The 24,403-nt window shown below is 36.9% G+C and overlaps 1 protein-coding gene across 1 annotated transcript in view; it reads right to left on the minus strand.

Annotated features, from left to right (window-relative positions):
* Positions 1 to 24,403, minus strand: part of nrsn1l (neurensin 1-like) — a 207,699-nt gene that overhangs the window by 166,327 nt on the left and 16,969 nt on the right. The window contains exon 2 of the mRNA XM_084130673.1: positions 17,970 to 18,154. The gene's annotated coding sequence lies outside the window, so the exon portion shown is untranslated. The remainder of the gene's footprint in view (positions 1 to 17,969; positions 18,155 to 24,403) is intronic.

The following is a 24,403-nucleotide window of genomic DNA, read 5'->3' on the forward strand; positions in this document are numbered from 1 at the left end:
GAAGGCACATGACATATTTCAATGATGTATTCTAACTGAGCCTGTATATTTTCCAAGTATAGTGTTCTTATTATGTTTTAGAGCGAGGAAATTCAAGAAGCACATAATGAAAAAGCATAGAGATTTTTGAGACGCCTCCCTTGTGGTAATCCAATCAAACAGTTTTTTCCCCCCCTTTCTAAATATTTACATATCAAGAGCAGGAATACAGTTTTCTTTGGCATGGAACAATATTTATACCCCAGAATAATGAACTAGTGTTGTTTTTCTTCAAAGTAAGAGGATTCAGATCATTTTCATATCAACACCAAGTTGTTTAAGAGGAAAACACATCTTCCCTTGACTCTCCCAAGAGTGCTCACTGTCTCTCTGAGATCTGACTGTGGAATATCAAGACGATGAAAATAGAACAGTCTATCTTGACCTCTCCAGAGGAGCAGGACCTGAGGGAGAGAAGGAACAGTGTTTGTTGCATCTAGACCTCTGGAAAAGGCTAAAGCTAACCCACCCATAAAGAAAAATCACAAACGAGATCTTTTTAATATCTCAATTGTTTCTCTAAGACAACAAGATTAAACAGAGGGTTTTTTTTAAGCGTAAAATAATCTGGCTATCTCGTCTTTCAGAACAAGATATCAACATTGGCATCTTCCAATCAATGAACTCAAACATTCCTCACCAAACTCTTTCTTGACCAGTAATATGGACTTTACAATACACTTATTTTATAGCGTTTTTTAAAAATTGTACAAAATGATGTCAAAATACCCGTCTAAATGCCTGTCTCAGCAAGTATTCTCTCGTTTATGTCATAAGTGAACAGTTGAGAAAGAAACCAGATGTTTGTCAGTTTTTTTGGTTCGTGCAATCGGTCTTAAGTGACAGCACTAATATTCCTACTGGTGTCTGTGTCATTAATATTAATAAAACCACAAAATACAGCTTTAACAATTTTTACAGTGAACAAATAGTGTTATTTTACATTTAGGCTACATTATTAATTTCTGTACCTGAATACTACTGTAAGACTGTTACTTTGTTATTTAGTATTCATCTCTGCTTGTAATTTGTGTATTTGTTCTTATTTTATTACTGACCGTTCACTGGTTTTAAATAATGTGTGAACTTTATCAGTTAGGCTAGTAGTTTTTGATGTAGTATCGAAGAACTTCAAGAGAGCTTTAAAGGGATACTCCACTTTTTTTGGAAATAGGCTCATTTTACAACTCCCCCAGAGTTAAACAGTTGAGTTTTACCGTTTTCGAATCCATTCAGCCGATCTCCGGGTCTGGCGGTACCACTTTTAGCATAGCTTAGCATAGATCATTGAATCGGACAGGACCATTAGCATCTCTCTCAAAAAAATGACCAAAGAGTTTCGATATTTTTCCTATTTAAAACTTGACTCTTCTGTAGTTACATCGTGTACTAAGACCGACAGAAAATGTAAAGTTGCGATTTTCTAGGGTGATATGGCTAGGAACTATACTCTCATTCCTGCGTAATAATCAAGAAACTTTGCTGCCGTACCATGGGTGCAGCAGGCGTAATGATATGACGCAGCGCATTAAAATAGGTCTAATAGGTTAGACAAACTAAGTCCCGGTCACGTTGGAAGTTACCGAGCTGGGGACTATTTTCGTTCCACCACTACTAAGCAATGCCATTTTATAAGATAACCAAATAGCTAAAATAACAATTTAAATGTATATAATCAATCCAAAGTGTAAATAAAAAAGATAATAATAGTTAACATCAGTATAGCAAAAACTGCAAAGTTTGTTAGGGCAGGAGAGACCAGCATGAGGTCATGAGGACTCTTCTGCAACTCTTTAGTATAAGACCGCCATATACTCCACCCACTACTCATGGGACTGGTCAAGACGGAGCGAGAGAGACTCCCAGCACTCCACTCTCCCACGATTTGTTTATAAATAAAAACAATAGCAATTTACAGTGAAAGCGTGGAGGGAGGGAGACCTTCCGAAAGCAGAAAGAGCCAATGGGAAAGTGGAAGTGGAAAGCGCATGAGAACAGAGAGAACTAATCCGTCTCGTGTTGTTTCATTTGACAGATTTAGAGGAAATCGCAACATGTCTGCAGTCAAAATGATATTATTAGAGGACACGACCTCTTGCGATAGAAAAATGATCTGTTGTGGGTATAGCAGGGGAAAATAAGGAGGATTTTTTTGGAATGGGATTAAAGAAAAGCTGACAGAGATGGAGAGGCTAGAGGCTTGTCATGCGTCTCTGATCCAGCCAATGAGATGGCACAAGCGCTGGTTCATTTGCGAGTTTACTGGGTCACTGGCACAGCTGTGTGCGGGGAGGGCTGTTAAAGCAGTGTCTGGAGGTACCAGTGAGTGTCTGATTGGGAGAAGCCTGTGCTAGACTGCTTCGCAATTTTTGGCTGCATGTCTGCGAGGCAGAAACGGAGCACAGGAGAGAGTGTGTAAGCAGAAACAGAGCCAGGGAAAGACATAAAGTGCATAATTCTAACTGATGTGCATATGTGTGTGTGTTTGCATGAAAGGAGGAGACGGAAAACAAGCTGAAAGCCACGGGTATTGCATCAGAATTCAGGGTAATGTTCAATGAGGTGAAAAAGCAATTCAGGTCTACCGAAGGGTTACGCAAACACATTTTCTATGTGTGTCCAAGACTGAAATGCACAAGCATAATAATGGACTGTTTGGAAATATTCTGTTGCCATGCAATGACCTTCAGCTTAAGCCAATATCCTCACACATGGGTTTAGCGGCTGAACATTAAAACAATGTCTTGTTTATAAGATACAGATACATTTTATCGTATTATTTTCTACTGAGTGTAGTGAAGTGGTGAGGTTGTTTTTTCTACCTTATCATTAGTTTACAAATGTACAGAAGCTATATGGAGACAAATATGGCGAGACACATGCAGGGCTTGACATTATCGATACTGAAATATCTGAAAGGCTTCCAATAGGCTACTCATTTTCCACAGAATAGATACCAGCTACACTTTCTCGTTCTTTCATCTCTCCGACAGCAAGTTACACACAAACCCGCCTCCCCTCACTCGCTCGTTTAATTTGCTCCGGATGAATATTGGTAGTGTTACAGGGCTTGAACTTTGGCGTGGGATTGCACATAATTTTACTCATTTGCACAGATTTCGGGCTCACAACCAAAGTGTGCGCACATAAAGCCACCTCTCAGTACTAAATTTAGTTATTTTTCGCTGCTTATTGCGCTTAAACAGTCAAATACACACAAAATAATGTCAAAATGGCGAGTATTCACGTAAACACAGTCAGTTATGTTTTAAGTGGATGGTACATTTACATTTACATTTACATTTAGTCATTTGGCAGACGCTTTTATCCAAAGCGACTTACAAAGCAGGACTAGATTAAGCGAATCATCATGAAGAGGCAAAAACCAAAGCTACGCAAGGAGTGCTCAAGATACAAAGTTCAGGCATTATTCAGAGTAGCATAAGCCCGATAAGTGAGGTTTTTAGAGGGAAAGGGGAGGGGTTTTTTTTTTTTTTTTTTTTTTTTTTTTTTTTTTTATGTGGTTAAGTGCTCACGGAAGAGATGGGTTTTCAGATGCTTTTTGAAGGTTGTCAGGGATTCAGCATTCCGGATGAGGGAGGGGAGAGTGTTCCACCAGCATGGAACTGTGAATGAGAATGTTCTGGAAAGTGATTTTGTGGCTCTCTGCGATGGAACCACGAGACGTCGCTCGGATGGTAACAGTTGAGAAAGAAAACACGTGTAACTATAACGGATCCGTGCGTCAGGTCTTAAAGCGACAGCAGCCTAATATACCTGCTGCCAAATTATGAGATAATATTAAAAATATCTATATGGCAGTTTACCCCATGGTAACAATGTCAAAATTGTGGCCAGTGAAAATGCTATGCGGCTAGTAACCACTAGAAAACCACTAGCCACAGTGGCTGGTGAGCAAAAAAGTGAATGCCAAGCCCTGGACGCAGCAATATTTAGAATGGAATACTAACTAAGTACACACTATATACTGCAAACTAACTAACTAAATAAAAACAGAAAATAAAAATGTACATATAATCTGTACACAGAAAATATTAAATACAAACAGTACATATGACACTTTTTTTTTTAAACTGTAGTACAAACTCTATTGTCATTACATGAACACAGGGCTCCAGATTGGGACTTAAATGGTTTAAATGCATGACAAATGCAAAAGTTAATCTTTTTTAGTCATTACAGTCATGCGTTTATGGATGGTTTCGTTATTTATAATCTCATGATGTGCGGTTAGTTAATTACAGCTTTAGAGTTCACATCAGCATGAGTTGAAATGTTGGATTCATAAACAATGACTCTTGTAAACAGCTTCTTTTTAATGAGTCAGTCAAAAAGATTCATGACAGTCTCAAACTCACTCAAGGGTTAACGATTCAGAATCACTCGATGTGTGAATAGTTCAGAGAAGTTACTGATTCGCTACTGACTCTCTTGAACCCCCAAGTCATTTTTTGGTTGTGTCCAATTTTATAGGAACTGGGAACCGCTAATTAAAATGAAAGATACATATTCACAACAGAGTTTTGTAGTAATAAATTGTATTCAATAATAGTAAAACAAAACAAATATAAATCACAAACAAATTATTGAAAAGCATTGTGAGGGTTATATAGTCAATTTTTTAGTCTGGAGTCCTGCCTCATCATGTTGCATATTTAATACAGCAAGTGGCGTCCAACTAACATATTGGAAGTAAAAATTGTCATTATGCATTTTAAATTCAATACCAGTCCAATTAAATACGTAAAAAAAATAAAATAAAAAAAAAACTGCATTTCCAGATCATTTATCACATTGCAAATGGAATGTCAAGTTGAGCATGTTGCATTGTGCAATACAGTATTCAGCAGAGAGTGATTTGATATATACTGCTAGTAAGAGTGGCATGCTATTCTGAATAATAAACTTTTACTTTAAAACATATATCCTGCCAATTTGACCTCCAGGAGCGGACCAATCAGAAATGCTCTGAAGACGTGTACAGCAAAAGGTTTAAGACACTGGGTTTTAGTTTAAATGACAACCAAGACTAATGCAAGGTTTGGAACATCAAAAAGTTAGTTAGAATAATGAACAAAACAAGAAAGTGGTCAGTAGACGATAAGAACTGCAAGAAAATACAGACTTATTGTGGCAGTGAGGCTGTCTCTGCACGTTCCACAAACCTCGCCCAGAGCATGTGAATAGCCAGGAACAATTAGGCAATTTGTCATAAATTAGAGGACGCCGTCATGGCTGGTTCCTCATTAAGTCGTGAGTGGACAGCCTAATTGAGCAGCATTCTTGTGCCTGGAGAAGCTTTGAAAAATGAAAAGCCTATACAGCACAAGACCACAGCAATATGAGGATCTCTCTATTTCTTGCTCCTTATAGCCCACCCTTCCTAATGAGGTAGACTCGACTCCCCTTTCCCTGCTGAAATCAATAGGGGAGCACAATAATGCTGGCTCCGGTCTGCTCCTGCCAGCAGGGGGCAACCATAAGGATCAGTCTTACCACATCAGTCCAACCCTTCATTCTTCTCTGGGCTCTCACTCACCATCTCTGCTATATCACTAGAAAGGAGCCATGCATCATATCACTAATGCGAAAGTAATGACTGCATTTCTCGTCACAAAAGTGCCTTGGGGTGCAGAAATAATGATGTGCAGAGTGCAAACCAGTGGTTTTACATGATTTCAAACTAGTCCACCCTGTTGGGGGTCCCAAGTTAGCTTGCGGGTCTTGGCTGGTTTTAGAAAGCTTTTAGCTGGACTGGGAGTCCAGCTAGACCTTCTTAAACAAAATAAGACCAGCTAAAGTCAGAAAAGGCCGGATTAAAGGGGTGGTATAATGCCCTTTTCACAAGATATAAAATAAGTCTTTGATGTCCTGTTACGAACTTTAAAAGGTCTAAGGAATGTACCGTAACATTTATATATTAATATGCTGCTGGATGTGAAATGAGGTGGAAGAACATGACAGACAATCTTTGAAAGAGAAAAATTACTGGATTTTTATTCACATGAAAGCCGAAGCCACTAGATCCAGTAAAATAACAATAATATGTCAGTATATGCCAACAATACAAATAATATTTATAATATTATTTGTACAATACAAATAATATGGCATAACAGTAATATGCCACTATATCAGCTGTTGCCCGATACCCCAGAGCAAATGAAAAGGTAGACAACACAATACAAAGAACAAAGCACATAGCACACAACTCAGGCCGCGGGCAGAGACAAAAACGCGATTCACTACAGAAAACTCATTGCGCTACAAAGAGCTCAGTCCGCTACAGAAAACTCATTGCGCTACAAAGAGCTCAGTCCGCTACAGAAAACTCATTGCGCTACAAAGAGCTCAGTCCGCTACAGAAAACTCATTGCGCTACAAAGAGCTCAGTCCGCTACAGAAAACTCATTCCACTACAAAGAGCTCAGTCCACTAAAGAGAGTTCAGTTCGCGATCGAGAGAGAAAGCATGAATGAACACGCCATCCTTTTAAACCAGCTGGGCGGCCTCCGATTGGCTCTCAAGCGCCGCCTTAATGAAGACTGACGTCCAACTCGGCCAATCACAGCAACCTGCGAGCAGAGAGAGTGAGCTAGAGACAGAGAGAAGATAATGAGCACAACAGCCAACACGTGCAAAGTACACTAACGTGCACAGATCAGTAAAAACAAAACACAAAACACGCGTGGAGCGTAACATGTCCCCAGAGTGTGTATGCGAAGTTTTAGCTCAAAATACCCCACAGATATTTTTATATAGCATGTTAAAATTTTCACTTTTTGTGGGTGAGCAAAAACGCACCGTTTTTGTGTCTGTCCCTTTAAATGCAAATGAGCTGCTGCTCCCAGCACAGGGGGCGGAGCTTCAACAGTTTGTGCCCTTAAACCTCACACAGACATGCACTGAAAATGTAAATGTAAATTTTAGGAATGTCATGTAGTCCCTACCAGTCGTTTGTTGTAGTCTTAAAAAACGATTTTTCAAAAGAAAATATCTTCTTTTGCTTTGAACTTTGAGCGTTGTAACTTTGCAGATGTTGTTTATGCTCAAACAGCAACATTACACACAACTTGGCCACTATAGATTTGATTGAGTGCATTAGCTTAGCCAATCAATCTATCAATAAACAAGCAAACAAACAAATAAAAACAAATATTTTATTTATTTCTAAAAAAAAAAATACATGAATAAATTTTTATTTTATAAATTGATTTCTAAATATAAATATTTATAACTATTTGTATTTATTTCTAAAACTAAAATATATAGGCTATTTAAACAAGTAAACAATTATTTTTTAATTTATTGATGTATTTTTTATATATATTTATAACTACAACAATTTTTTAATTGTTTGATTTATTTCTAAAACTAAATACGATCGATCGATCTATCGATCGATTGATCGATAGATGTTTCAATAAACGTTTCATAGGAGCATGACTACAAAAAAGCAGCCCAAACTACATTTTCATTCTCACACCTGCTACTATTTAAACGCTTCAAGTGACTGTTAGATTCTGGTCAGTTGTTTCTACTTCTACTTGCGTTTAACCACAGGGTCATCCCCCTGTGCTCTGCTAAACAGGAAGTTGAGTTTGTGAGAGCAGGGGGCCAAGGCTTGAGGTTACCTTCATGGCGTGCTGCAGATCTCAGCATCTGCTGTTTGCCTTTCCTGTTTTGACGGCTACTGTCTGGCTCACTCCAAATAATGCTTTTGGCACCAGCGCACCCTTAACTGCCCCACTCAGACCTCATATCGTTCCACACAAAAAGAGGAACTGACTTAAACGTACATCCGCTCTCTCTCCCTCACAACTCCCCAAACACACTGACAAACAAGGAACTCACCGTTCTCCAAACAGGCTTGGGAAAGGAGACGCGTCTGCCTGTTCAGTTTGTTTGTTTGATCATGGGTGAATCTACTCCCAGTCTGGGGACAAATATCAGTTTTAAAAGGCTGATACTGACTTATGGTTTGTCTGTTAACTTATAAGGCATGCCCTCTGCAAGGTCTTGAAAATAAAGACATTTATCTTCACTGAATGAACACAATGTTCTTCTCTCTAGGGCCACTGCGGCCTTTTCAGCTGGAATGAGAATCAGTAATTGTGTGGTGAGATGTCCAAATAACAGCCTCTGTCCTACATGTTTATTTGGCTGTAGAATGGAGAAGATATGGCTGCAGAAGATATGTGGTAAAATGGTGCTGGATAGGAAATTATAAACTGATGTAAGTGGATTGGATTATGGCTCATCCTTTTATTTAGCTATGGAAAGATTCCTTTTATTATAATAGTTATATTATGTTTAATTATATTATAACATTAATATGATAATTATGACAGTCAATTTAACACTTCAATATCTAGGGTCCATGATAAACAAAAGGAAATCTAGTTGAAAACACATCCCAAGTTCTCTCTATATACACACACATATTATATAAAACTTATGTTAGATGCGATTAATCGCAATTAATCGATTTGAGAGCATAAATATACAAACTGTATATTATAAACTGTAAACTGTTTAAAATATTTATGAATGCATTCATGAATGCATTTATTGAATACATTTTTTAAATATTTATAGATTTTTGTAAATATTTGTGAATATATACATGAATGCATTTATTGATTTATAAACAATAAATAAATAAAACCATGTTTCAAATACTGGTCTCTTTTTCAGAAGAGTATGAATACACAACAGTAGACCAAACTACACATTTTTGTCACACCTGTTACTATTTAATTTAGAAATGTAATTTTATGAAAAATGTTACATTTTGGGGAAGTCACATAAACTGACTCTTTACAACATGAACTAACATTACCTTGTCATTAAAATATTGAATTATTCAATATTTATCGGCTTTGATCTTGACACACATTCACGATGGTCATCATATCATATATATCCTGCTTCATTTTTTTGCTTATTTAAACTTATTTACATTGTGCTCCTAAATTTTTATTATTATTTTTAACTCAGAAATGAAACATGCTCATCATAGAAGAGATGTATTAATTCCATTGTATATATGAATTGCATTTTTATTTAATTATTTATCTTAAGCCAATTTACTCATGTGCTCATATTATCTTAAATAAATCTGCATACATATGCCCATATCTGTGTGTAAATCCCATGATAAGGGATTTGTTTATAGGCACTATAAATGAGTCCGTATGTAAACAGTATAGACATATAAAAGGAGGAAGGAAACATTAACACTAAACATAAGGTTTTCATGCAGATATTGTGTGAGTGTATGTCCTTAAATGCATGCGTTTGTATGGATATGCAATAGGTATGCACGTGTGTGACTGCTGATGCTTCTGAGCGGTTGTGATCTCTCTCGCTAACTCCCAACCATCTTAGTCAGCAAAGCTTTGCATTGGTTAAGTGTCTGCTTACAGAAATTACAAACCCGAAAAAGATAAAAGTCTTAAAATCGGTATAAATCCATCTGAGGGAGGTAGTGTCGGGAGGACGGGACGAAGGGGATTTGGATATGGCACAGAATTTACTCAGCAAAATTTCGAACAGCGTAAATCAGCATGAAGAGAGCGATGGAGTGGGGCGGCTGGGGAGCGGGATGGAGGTATTGTGTCAGTCACATCATGGCAGGCGAAATGCTACAGATGAAAATACTTAAGTGGGAAGAAAAATCTTCAGGAATCCAGGGTGGCTGAATATATATATACACACACACACACACACACACAACAATACACAAAAGAAAATGCATTAAGTTCCTCAATCAAAGTGGTTGGGTTGCTATGAACATGTGGATGACTGGTGTGTCAATGAATAGTGCATCGCTAACAAGCGCATTTTTAATCTTTAGCTTTTGAACTGAAGGAATGGCACTTTGACTAAACATGCCGGACAACCAAGAAATACATGCTAAACTTTGATCATTATTGTTTGCAGGGCTTCCAAATTCTCCTAAAGAGTCTTTAAAACATGCCTGCCTTTGATGTTGAACATTCTGATGAGCAGATGGAAACCCAAACTTAAGTGCAGACTGATGAAAGCTAAATATGCTAGCTTAAAGCGATAGTTCACCAAGAAAAAAAAAAAAAAAAAAAGAAGAAGTGAACTATCGCTTACCCTCATGTTGTTCCAAACCTGTGATTTTCTCTCATGTCGAGTTCTTCAGTCTATGCAAATACAATGATTGGGGACTGAAGATCACAAGGAAAATAATGTAAAAAACATCACAGAAATATCATAAAAATTGCCTATACGACTCACACACTACATTCAAAGTCTTTTGAAGCCATACAATGCTTTGTTCAGGAATTTTGTCATTATTCAAGTCACCTTTATTTGTATTGTGCTTTATACAATACAGATTGTTTCAAAGCAGCTTTACAGCGATAAACAGGAAAATAATGATGAATGATGCTAACAGACTTCAATTACGCTGTAAAGCAGCTCTAAAAAAAAGACAATATTGCCATTATTCATCTGAAGTCAGTGAAGTGTTGATTCAGTTCAATAACTGTGAAAAGTTTAGCAATTATGAAATTAGTTTAATTCAGCTATAAAGCAGCTCTGCAGAAAACAGTGATGTCATTATCCAGTTCTCATCCAACAGAGCCAGGGCAGTCAAATCAATAATACTGTCCCAACCAGGGGCGGTTCTAAGGTCAGTGGATATTCGGTATTTAAAACTAAAATTGGGTATTTTTATTTAAAGGAATTAATTAATTATAAAAGCGATTTAAGGGAATAAAGAAAAAGAAAGGCTTATTGTATTAGTGAAATAATTAAAACTATTTGTAAATAATATTTTATTTAATAATATAATATTTAAGTATGCATACATTCGCTCTACATGAATCAAGGAAATTATAGCATATTTTAAATTCAAAAAGGCAAAATTTAATAAATAAAAAAAAGTTAAGTAATTTGCGTCACCGGATACTGTCGAACTGTAGTTGAACATTTCTATTGTAAAACAGTTGTCAGATATTAACTGTTTATCTACTTACATTTTACCAGGCATTCGTTCACTGTTAACACCCTTCTGTGAATGGTAAGCTCCACTTTCTTGAATCATTTTGACATTGATGAGCTAGACCGCTGAACTTTTAGTCATCCTAACAACAAACAGAGCGGTGCGTAATAAAGTGCATCAGAGCAGCATCAAGAATATCAAATACATTGCAGTGAATCCCTTATTCCCTATAAGTTCATTGCCAATAATAATGACAGGTTTGCGAAAGTGTAGAACTCTGTGAGCTTGCGCAAAACACATCTTCAGCACAGCGACTCTTTTAAACGCCTCTGATTGGCCGATGCGTTCAACAGACATGTCTGTGATTGGCTACAATGCTCAACGCTGCAAAAGCACATTGTAAGTACCTTTAATGCAAAGGGGAAAATATAAATAAAACTGTGATATGCACTTTTCATGACTGGGTAATCGCGGCAGCTGTAATATTATTCACATTTGTCCATCTGATTAATTGTTTTGCTCTATGAGAAAGACAAGGAAACAAAATATTCAGGGCTTTACCAAAAGACATTCGGGGCTTAAGCCCCCTTAGCCCTGGTCCCAACTAAGCAAGCCAAAGGCAGCAGTCAAGGAACCAAAAATCTATCAGGTGACAGAAAAACTTGGGAGAAATTAGGCTCAGTTGGGGGGGGGTGCAGGTCTCCTCTGGTCAAACGAACGAACATGGCGTGATTATGATTCCAGGCTGCATCACGAGTCAGATTGCGAATTGATCGATCAGAAATTCAGAGAGTGGATTGATCTTCCTTCTCTGACAATCTTTCCCCCATTGAGTTCATTGAGTCTATTGAGTGATTCGAATCCAAGGACCAGCTCAGTATGTTTTGTGAGCTAATCATTCAGGTTTTGTCAATCATTGACTAGACTCAGAATAATTTGCTCACAAAAGGGACATATGTCCTTCTACATCAATGTGACTTTCAGTGAATAATTACTTCCATTTCAGTTTGTTTCTCACACAAACTATTGTATGACTTGGAATAAATTGCATATGACTTACTTTTGTGTCATATGAACTTTTTTATGATACTTTAATGGTGACTTGATATCCTTTTTAAAGCTTGAAAGCTTCGGTCACTGTTCGTTGTTGTTCCTCAGCAAAAAGTGTGGACAATTAAATTGCCAAAAAATTGCTGTTTGGAATTTAACATAAAAGAGTAAATCATAAAATCATCACTATGAATAAATAAAGACATGATGCCGATTGGTAAACTCTTCCTATTGAGAAATGCAAACCATAAATCTTTCTAACAAATGCTTCTAGTTATTAAAAGGATAACATGAAAATCCTTTTATTTAGTCATCATTATGTCGATCCAAACCTATATGACTTTCTTCTGTGAAAAACATAAGATTTTCTGACACTGAATTATGGACAAAAAATAAACATTTCTCAAAATATTTTCTTCTTTACTGAAGAAATTCATACAGGTTTGGAATGACATGACAAGTTTAATTTGTGGGTGAACTATCCCTTTAAGAAGTACACAGTCAAAATCAAAAGTACTTTTTGACTTCTTGTGTTCTACAACTTTCCAGTAGATCTCATATGTTTTAGAATATTGCAAAATTTTCCTTTTATAAGATTATCAGTGACATTCTCACATTTCAGAAACAAGTGCTCCTAAGGCTTTCATCACTTTTTAAATTAAAAAGCCTTTCTGTTAGATGTGATAAGCAGGAGATCTCATGAACAAAACAAGAAAATAAAAACCTCCATAGCCATGAAAAAAAAAAAAAAATCCATAATTCATAGTCTTCTGTCTAGTCTGGGGGCAAAAGTCATAGTGGCATCTATTATTGATCATACTTATGTTATTAATTCACAATACGAGTTTGAGGAAGAGCTAGACATGAGATCTGACAGTTTCTGCAGTGCATGGTGATCTTCAGAGTACAGCATTATAAGTGCTGTCTTTAAGAAAGTCTTACATGAGAGAGCAATGAGTGCTAAATCCAGTTTGCAGTTCCTCTTTTTAAAACATTATAAAAAACCTGAATCCTTCACTGTTCACGTAAATGGTGTAACAAAAGATACTACAAATTACAAAAAACAGAGCACTTAAAAAAAATCCTGTTATATAAATCCTGTTATTGTTTTACTCCTAAAGATTAATTGCCTGATTGAGCTGTCAGAATGATTCAGACTGAATCGTAAGCTGATTCATACTGTTTTGCTAAAAATGTTTGACTAATCCATTGTGAACAATCGACTCATCTGATTCACACATGAATCACTCTAGAACAGTCAACAGAGAATACGGAACTGACTTTGATTGCCAAATTATTGTGAGGGAAAATGTAACAGCACAGAATTTCAATGTCTAAATCATATAGTACAATAGAGGAGAATATGGACGCATGTATAAAATCAAGGTGTTTTTTCCACCTTGAGTAGGAGACCTCGATTTTATACAGATTTTTTTATTTTATGCAAATTCTGATATTTATATTCAGTGTTGGGGGCAACTCAAGTAACTCGAGGTACGTAATTAGATTACTTTTTCAAGTAACTAGTAAAGTAACGCATTACTTTTTCAATTTACAACAAAATGTCCAAGTTACTTTTTAAAATAAGTAACGCTAGTTACTTTTTCACATTTATTGACTGACAGCTCTCCCATGTTGAGAGAAATAAAGTGAGGAGGTGTTGTGTGCGCTGTGTAAACATGATGGCTATTTTAGTAGACTAAAAGTGAACATGCATTTACTCATCTCACTTGCACAAAAACATTCAGTATTCCTCAAAATGATTAAAAACAGTAAAATGCAATCTCAGAATTGCACGCACAACTTTTATAATTAACTATATTAAATTACACAAATATACTTTATGCATTTAATCTCACTTTATTAACCAATGTCTTTGCTGCTGACCTCCATTGATCTAATTCAGCCATACTAATAAGCAAAAATTACTTTAGATTAGATTTAGAAATAAGAGTGTTGAACTTCCTTCTCCTGTATCCTATTGTTCTTTAATCCAGAATGGCAGCAAAGCTGAAAGGTTTCTACTGTCTCTACTGTACAGGTGTAAATATGCATTTCCTTCAGCCTGAGGCTTATTCATTTCACTTTTGTTTGTTTTTTTCCACTTTTTTTTGTTATTAAAAAACATACAAGCAACCCCAGCCCATGTGCTAAAAAGTAATACAAATGTAATTTAACGTATTACTTTTCATAAAAAATAACTAACGCAATTAGTTACTTTTTTTGGGAGTAATGCAATATTGTAATGCATTACTTTTAAAAGTAACTTTCCCCAACATTATATTATATTATATTGTATATTATATTATGAAATTCTGATAGCTTGTATTGTAAATCAATGAGATCTTTATAATAGGATTACAGATTGCTTATATAAAATGCAATTAAATATCAGTTGTCACTCTCCCTATAATATGTCTTAGTAAGATTATTTAAATGCTTAATTTCATGATCAAAGCTCTGTACTTTTATTGCTGGGGTCAAAACATGATGCAATGCAAAACAATGATGATTGAGAGATGTACATATATATGTCCCTCAAAAGCCTGTTGATACTCACATTTTTAGCAATAATATATGTATGCATGTATGTATGTATGTATGGATAATCAAGTAAACCAAAGTTGCTTCAGTCCAGTAACGGTGTGTTCACACGGTGCATTCTCATTTACTTTATATGGGTGATGTCATGCTTTGCCGAACTGAAATGTGGGTTCTGCTGCATCGCGTCACTGGTGTTGCTTGGGCAGAAGTTGAAAAATTTTCAACTTTAAGCGCCAAGGCAGGCATCAGCTAATCAGATACCTTACAAATACCCTAGCGCAGACGCTAGCCAATTGCGTTCATGCAACACCGGAAAAGTAATGTAATTGGCTGTTGTCACTATGACGGTCGCATCAGCACCAAGCTTCAGACACGCCCTCCATCAAGCGTCAAGGCCGACGAGCCATGTGAATGCACCATAAGTGTTCATCTTACAATATTTCTTACAATATAAAAGTTATTCTTATGTTTACTTTTTTTTAATTATTAAAGATTTTCTAAGGCCTTGGAAATTTGTATCAAATATGATACAATAGGCTTTATAGGGTAAAGACAGCTTTGCTACTGTACTGAAAAATAGCCACACTACTACCTCACTACTGAGAAATGTAGTTAAACTAATAGCGTCAGTATCTGTAGCAATGCTACGGCCCATTGCCTGGATGTGGATGGAGCTGTAACACACACGTGTCTCTGGAGAGCGGTTGAATTTCAGAGTCTGTCACTGGTTCTTCCTGTGGGGGAGGTCAAAGGGGAAAGAGCTAACACAGGGTAACTGAGCGGCCCCTGAACAAAAGAATAGATGGCAGGAGAGAGAGACGTGAGAGAAATGGTGGGAGTCCCATACATCACCCTTTCTCCAGGCCTGCAGGATGCCCCCCGTTCACGATTTGTTACCGCCAGGAAGAAACAGCCCTGTCATTGTGAGCAAGTAGGTCAGTGGACCCCAAGCAGCTGAGAGAACACAAATCAGTCAAATACACACGAGAAGAGCACTGAGGACAATGAAAACATTCCCTTTGAACAAGTATTATTGTTTGACTGCATCAAACAAAGTTAATGCTCCACAAAACCAATATAAGCATTATGTTACTAAAAGGATGAAAAATTAAAACCTTAAAGTAGTTTTGGCATAATAATGCTGTACTGTTATTTAGGATCTTGTTTAAAAAAAAAAACTGCTTATAGCTAAAAAAAAAACTTTTAGCCACCAAGTCAAGTTCTGTGCGACAAAGTTGTAGTGCAAGTTCAAACAACATATAGAAAAATAAAACTTTTTATTTTTATATATATATACACACAGTACCAGTCAAAAGTTTGGAAACATTACTATTTTTAATGTTTTTGAAAGAAGTCTCTTATGCTCATCAAGCTTGCAGTTAAAAAAAAATAAAAAAAACAGTAATATTATGAAATATTATTACAATTTAAAATAATGGTTCTCTTTTTTAATATATTTTAAAATGTAATTTATTTTTGTGATGCAAAGCTGAATTTTCATCAGCAAGTACTCCAGTCTTTGGTGTCTTATGATCCTTCAGAAATCATTCTAATATGATGATTTGATACTCAGTTATTATCAATGATGGAAACAGTTGTGCTGTTTAATATATTTTTTTAGAATACTTTTTTCAGGATTCATTGATGAGTAAAACGTTAACAGCATTTATTCATAAAAACAGCATTTATTAAAAATAAAAACATTTCTAACAATATAAATCGTTACCATCACCTTTTATCAATTTAACACATCCTTGTTGAATTAAAGTACTAATTTCTTTAAAACAAAAAAAAGTTATTGTTCCCAAACTTTTGAACGGTAGTGTATATAGTTACAAAAGATTTCTATTCTAAATAAATACAGTTCTTTTTAACTTTTTATTCATCAAATAATCCTGAAAAAAGTATCTCAGGTTATAAAAAACATATTAAGCAGCACAACTGTTTCCAACATTGATCATAAATCAGCATATTAGAATGATTTCTGAAGGATCATAAGACACCAAAGACTGGAGAACTTCCTGATGAAAATTCAGCTTTGCATCACAAAAATAAATTACATTTTAAAGTATATTAAAAAAGAGAACCATTATTTTAAATTGTAATAATATTTCATAATATTACTGTTTTTTTGTTGTTGTTTTTTAACTGCAGGCTTGATGAGCATAAGAGACTTCTTTCAAAAACATTAAAAATAGTAACGTTTCCAAACTTTTGACTGGTACTGTATATATATATATATATAAGTTCCCTGAAGACCTTCATTACTGTGTGTTAAGGTCAATAATTTAAATATCAAATAATTGGTCCTCTTTTGTGACAAAGCATGGTTAGATTATACACTGCCATGTGGTGTGACTCTGCAAGTAATGATAGTAAGTAATTAATAATTCATGATATTTGTAAAATATATTACCTTGAAAAACCTTTACCTTGAAAAATGTGTTTAAAAACTTTCAGAAAATAATGATCAAAAAGTGAACACACATTCAAAGTATAAAGAAAATATGTTGTTACTTTTTACTTGGTTACACCACAACATCTTTAAAGTCATTAAATTGAAAAGGCAATAAAAGGTTTCCAACATGAGTACAAATAGTATATTTAAATGGTTGATTCTTAAATTTCAGTCCTCAAATATGTGGTTACAATTATCCTTGCATTCAAAACCAATTCAAAACAAAGATTTCCTGCCTGTATGCAATAATAAATAGTAACGACAGAGCCTGAAGCCACCATAAGATAAAACAAGTATGACTGACAGGCAAATGTGTTTATCTATATCGCCTCTGGTTACATATGCACTTCAGTGTGCATTGTGTGTTTACAATCGTCCTGAAAAGGCATAGCCAAAAGGGTTAATGCAATGAATGCCATTGGACCTCACTGTCAACCCAGGACACAGCTACAACACACACAGCATAAGACAGACATCTACAAACACCCACGCAGGGGGCCTAGCATCTGGCTAAGCTATCAACGCTCTCGTAACGTCTCTTGTCAATTTACGGGTCCTGTTTTTCTAAGTTAGTGCTCACTGCGGTGCTTTAAATATGCAGCTGAAGAGGCCAGATCCCCATCTCTGACCTCAATACGGCCTGCTTTACACTCTTATCACAACACACACAACCGAACGAAAAAGGAAATAGAGTGGAGTGCAAAATACTCAATGACGACTGGGCACAGGATTGTGTAAACCACTGAAGCAACTTGGCAGCAGTGTGCCGGGATAATTTGGACATCAAGCTGAAAGCATAGTGGAGCAACAAGGTCAGCATGACAGGTTAGAGAAGTGTGGGAAAAGCATGGCGTTCGGCCGTCGGCCTTGATTACTCACTACTTCTGAAGGAGCCAGGTCCAGTTTCTCCACAGGCTTGGTTTAAGAGCGACCAAAGTCATCTGTCTGTCACTGCCGGTTTCCAGTCACACAGACAAGCAAACAATGAGGAGGAAGTCATGAAATGAACCACAGCCTCTGGATTATGTTGTGTCTCGGAAAGGCCTCAGCTCCCACTCAAGAATCTGTGGCATTGACAAAAGAGAGAAGGTCAAAGATGATTCCGGAAACAACAAGGTTCTGGCCCAGAGCGTGTGTAAAAACCCCGTCCCACTGTTATTTTAAGCTATCAGGAACGCATTCTTTCCGAAGGCTCTGGGTTTTCAAACACTTAGACAATCAGCAAGAAGGCTAGGCAGGGAGAAAGACCTGTGCGTTTCTGACCAAGCTACACTTTTAGAGACTAAACTCTGGGAGTCTTAGGGTTTTCTTTTTGTCCTTTTCCAAAGGATTGGATGAAAAAAAAAAAAAATGAATTCTGTCATAATTCACTTACCCTCATGCCACCCTCACGCCAGTTTAGTTCTTGCACAAAACACATTAAGAGACATTTTAGAAGAATTTACTGTTTGCTATAACTATAATTAGTAAATGGGAAGTCTCCAGTAAGATAGCTATGTAAATGTGTGTATGATTGAATGACTACTGTTAGTGCTAAAACAGGTGAGAGGTTGTATAAATATACCATTCTTAGAGACACACATTAAGGTGGAGAAAAAGAAAAGAAAAATCAACAGAACTGTTAAATTTATGTCATTCCAAAGGTTGTTTCATGTGGTTAGGATTCATGTGGATACAGCATTAGCATACTTTACATTTCAGGACACAAACTGCAGCACCCACCCACCCACTCATACAGGTCCTTCATTCAGGCCTGTGGGCTGTGGAATGTGAGTGTGTCCAGGTGCAGACCGAAAAGACTCGGGACTTTCCCCCTCAGCCCTACTGATCCCTGTAGCAGAGCTCATGACTCAATATGGACACACACATCAGAGAGAGAGAGAGAGAGAGAGAGAGAGAGAGAGAGAGAGAGAGAGAGAGAGAGAGAGAGAGAGAGAGAGAGAGAGAGAGAGAGAGAGAGAGAGAGACAGAGAGAGAGAGAGAGAGAGACAGAGAGAGAGAGAGAGAGAGAGAGAGACAGAGAGAGAAAGAGAGAGAGAGAGAGAGAGAGAGAGAGAGAGAGAGAGAGAGAGAGAGAGAGAGAGAACAATTTTTCCCACCTCTTCCCTATCAGCAATAGCTAAGTTTACCCACAAGTCACTGACAAGTGCTCTCTAAGGACTCAGTAGCAGGAAAGGAAGTGTGAAAAAGCCCCTCTAGTAATTATTTATGAATATACCCCACTTTTACACCTATCAAAATATATTTCGGTGCTTAACTGAGGCTATGAATGGACCCTTGTGCCATACTTTGCTGATCTATAGGATATAGAGTTACACACCTTTGCAGAGGAATCTAACAGTCAATTGATTCCCTGAAAAACACAAACATTAAATTGGACATAAAAATTACATAGAGGATTCCATCTCAAGGCAGTGTGTCAAATACATGTGTATCTGGATGCAGTACAAACTTACAATCTTTCTAAAGCCTTAAGATAGTAGTTAGTTACATTGATCCAAAACTGGATTAGGAAATTGACCAGATTACCAGCTGGTAGGAACTTGGCTGGATGGGTAGACATCTTGGTCAAGCTGGTTAGGGCTGGTAAACATCTCTTCTGTTCAGGCTAGAAGACTGTAGAAGACTGTCAGCTGAACACCAGCTAGGCAAGACTGGGAGACCAGCTTTATCTGCCTGAAACACTTTTGACTAGTTTAGTGTAAGGCTAAACAGTCAAACACCTTATCAAGATAATTCATCTTGGACCTAGAGTTTCTGCAGTGTTGCACCAGCAAAAGTTAGGCCTACATCGTTTCAAAATCCAGCTTGACCGGGCACAGTCGACACGCTCTAATGGGAAATTGTAAGTATTACTGTTTTGGCAAATTGGTGGCCAATTTACATGAATATGTATGATCTCACTTATACATTTTCATACAATCGATTTACACCACACTGTGGTGGACTTTCACGCTGATTTATTTTATTTTTTTCTCAAAAAATCTGATGTTTCCATACAAATTACATTGTACGAATACATACAAAAAATTTCATGAGATCGGGTTAAAATTTCATGATACAATTTCACAAAAACACTAACTTTTTACAAAGTTAGACTAAAAGGTGCAGTCACTTTTACCGTTGCTCAGTGAAATGTCGCAGGCAAAGTTCTTTGCCACCGGAAGTCCATAGGTGAAATTCCTCATCACATAGATTCCCATTGAAATGACTGTTTTTTGCCACACACATTTTTGCTGAGCAATGGTCGGTAAATGTGAATTGGACTACAGCTGGGCACAGTGTTGTGCAGTAAATCCGAATTATTATTATTTTTCCCTTTTAATGTTGTTGTCGCATGTTGTGTGTGTTGTGTACTACTGAATCTTTGAGTCCAAGACAAATGTCCTGAAAAAGAACAATATTCTACTAAGACTACACTTGTTTCAAAGGAATGTCAAGCAAAAACCACTGTGAGCAGCTTGAGCACCTTAAGATGTTATGACATTGTTTTACCAGGAGGGTAGTCCAAAGGTAAAGAGCAGCAAGGACTGACCGTATCTTTAGAGCACATATGCTGAAATTGATCAAAATATGGCAGTTCTCTGAGTTCACAGCTGTGCTGCCTGCCTGGGCTGGGCCAAGCTGGCAGTGGTCAACAGCTGAGGCAGAGCTGGGCACCAAAGCAGCTCTGTGACAGCCCACATTCCCCCAGCTCAACAGCCAAACACTTCTTTAAAGGCCTGATTATGCATTCCCAGCCTTCAGCAGTAAAGCGGTCCTTTAAAATGAATGACACTGGATTCTCAGCACTTAGCACTGACGTTTCTCTTCATAGATCGTGCCGCCACAGTCAGAGGAGGTCGGTTGAAGCGCATTCTCAAAGTTCCTTCACACAGCCAGTGAGTGCATAAAGAGACCACTTGACATCATAATCAAGCTAATTAATAAAGCAAGCTTCTAGCAAAGGCACATTGTGATTAAAAAGGCAAAATGACTCGGATTTATAATGAAACTTGGTCACATGCAAATGCTAAGCGAGAAAATTTACTTAGGAATTAGCATATGAGTGCCAAGCTATTTTTTACAATGAATTGTCTGCGGTTTGTGTGCCAACAGTATTTCTAATGTACTTTCCATCACTGCTAACTGTGTACAACTGCTGTATATCCATTGCTTTAAGTTGCAGTAATCCTGCAAGCAGCTGCAAAGGGCTAAAAAAGCCACATGATTTGAAGCACTTGCCAAATGCCTGCCATCTTTGAGTTAAACACACATCAAAAGTTCTTCACTTAACACCCTGGAGGGGGTGGGGGAGAGAGAGAAAGATAGAGATGGTGGGAGAAAGACAAAGAAACAGAGAGGGAAAGAAAATAATGATAATAAATGAAAGCATGTGTGTGTAAGTGTGTGGGGACAGTCAAAGGCCTGTTTTACACCATACGTACAAACTCTAAGTGAAGCAGCGGCATGACTGCAGTTGTTCTTTCACACTGACAGCATTTCAGCTAGTAGTTTTTTGTTTGTGAACGAAAGACTAATTCACTTGACACTTTTTTTTTCGACTGAAGCCTCTCAGTTTTCATTTCCTGCCTTTAAAGACTGACTATGAGCAGATAGCATTCAAGTGTGATTCTATCTTTTTCAGACTGAAAATGATTAGCAAATTTTAAATATCAAAATGATAGTAATACATTGTCAGAAAAAAAGGGGAAAGTCAGCTGTGAGAGCAGTGCAGCACCCGTACATTTTGTTTTTAAAACAATCTAACACCGTTTATGCATTTGTAATTGCAGCGTAAATGCATTCATGCCACCTCTGAACTGCATTAAACAGTCAATGTAAATAAATCTAAATTCCACTTCAGATGCAGCGTCTGACACGTCTACAGTGCAAAGATGGCTTTTGTTGTTACTGGTGATTGACAAGACCCCTGTTAGTGTCTTATTCTAATTTAATTTATGGGTTACATATAATAATGAGAGGCAGAATCATGGTTGTTCAATTTGGCATGTTCCAGCAGCTGAGAAAATTGAGAAGAAAAAGACATGTCGGCTTTGTTATCATTTGTGGGGAAATGCTAATGATGCTTAAACACACTTTCTAGAGTCTCTTAGTATATTTGTACGCACAAATTTAAATAACGAATAAGAAGACTTGTTTTGGTGTTTGGTTGAGTGAATAATTCAGTGACTCATCATTTATAACACTCATTAAAGCCACTCAATTGACACAAAAACTAAATGAATCAGTTGGTTGAATAGTGCTTATACTGCACATCATTTTAGTAATTCCCGCAGGTTTCGCGCCCACACCAAAAGTCCATCTATATGGCGCTCTCATAAAGCTCCCTCTCAAACAGCTTGCTAGTACCAAATTGACTTTTTTTGTGCACTAAAACGGTCAAACACATTCAAAATTGTCAAAATGCCCATCTTGTTGAGTATTCAGGTAAATACATTCAGTTTTACAACGTAAATAGTAAAGAGAATGTTGTATGACAGTATATTGGATCCGCGCATACGCTCTTAAAGTGACGGCAGCCTAATAACCCTGCTGCTGTCTGTCATGTTAATCAAAGAACAAAAGACAAAGAGAAAAATCACTCGCTGCTCTTGACTTTAATTCTATGCATTAATCTGCATTTAATCTTTACAATGAAAACTATCCAGTGTTATTTTACATTTGATTACTTTCATTTCTGTAGTATTTACCTGAATACTACTGTTAGACCCACCTGAAAATCTCAAAGCCATGTTTATTTCATTTGTCTCTTTATTCTATTGTATTTATTTGTGCTATCATAGGCAATTTGTTTAGGCCTATTTGTTCTTATATTATTACTGACAGTATTTTTTTGGTAAATGTAGTTCTCTGTGTAAGTTATTACAACAAAATGACACAAATTATCAAACATTATCTATTAACAAATTATCTTTATTTGTGGTATACATGCAGTTTTCCCCCTGGTATCGTAAATAGATTTTTCAAGGTATCGTCTCAAAGTTGGAAATTTCAGTATCCAGTATCCAGAAATTCCAGTATCGTGACAACACTACAGAACAGTTGCTCTACAAAAAGAAAAAAAGTGATTTCTAGGTTAGAACACAAAGTATTTCAGCCAGAAATTATAAAATCATAATCAGAAGTTAAAAACTGCTTGAACTTGACTGTAATGAAATCAAACTTACATGAGAGCACTTTTAGATTCACCATTGGCCAAGCATTCACATCTGCAGTTGCATCATTGCAAGTATGTTTATGGCCAAAGTGTATGACAGGAAGTTTGAGGGCACTTTAGGTCCTGAGAGTCTTCTTTAAAATACACTATATTAAAGTCAATACTAAGAACAGGAAGTCAGGTGAAAAAAAAAAAAAAAAAAAACACCCGCTCAGTCAATACACCTCACACAAGCATACGTGAACAGAGAGAGAAAATAGGTTAGTCACAGAACGCTTAGTCACAGCTTTGAGCTGGGCCGCCACACACGGCGAAATAGATTTGGTTGTGGTTCCTGGCACAATGAGGTCTTTCACATGCTGCCCTGAGGGTGGTCCACTTTGGCCGATCCTATCAAGCGGCCCTCCACAGTGAGATATCTGACCAGTCACCATGACAACAACCTATCAAACACAGAGCGCTCACACAGGTGCGTCAAGCCACACAGGTGCTTTCGGTCGGAGAATAGAGAGGGGTCATGGGAAAGGATGGAAAAAGAGTTTCTAAAGACAGAAGTATACAGTGAAAGGCTAGTAAGAAAGCACAAAACAAGATTGCACCAGTCTTTATAAATGTACCCAACGCTTTCTGAGATCTGTGGCCTCGCAGGGGCCAGGGGTATGTAAAGGTCAGATCTATAAGGGAATTACTCACTCACACATACAGTACAAGCGTGCACGCACACACACATATCTTCAAACAGGACATTTGATTTATCCATGCACCAAAAAAAAAAAAAGTAGTAAAAAAAAACAACTTATTTTTCTCTTTGCAAATCATCTCATACGGAACAGAAGACAGAAACTAGATCTCCACGAGTCAAACTTAAGGCCCGGGAGGGGGTCGGCAGATCATTTGAGAGAAAACTAAATATTATTTATAGAAATATTACTAAATTCTATTATTGTTATGTTCAATGCTACCTTTTTTTAGCGCATTTACAGAATTTACTGATCACTGATTTATTCTGCTTTTCACAATTAGTCAGACATAATGTGATAAATCACAAACGTATGTATTCTACAGACCGCACTAGTTTCTAAACAGTCAAATATCAAAACTGAAAAATAAATGTTTATATTTCTTATATCACTTTAACAGGGGCTGAAAAGAG

This window comes from Abramis brama (assembly GCF_963993115.1).
Source record: "Abramis brama genome assembly, chromosome: 12".
In the NCBI taxonomy this organism is placed as follows: Eukaryota; Metazoa; Chordata; class Actinopteri; order Cypriniformes; family Leuciscidae; genus Abramis; species Abramis brama.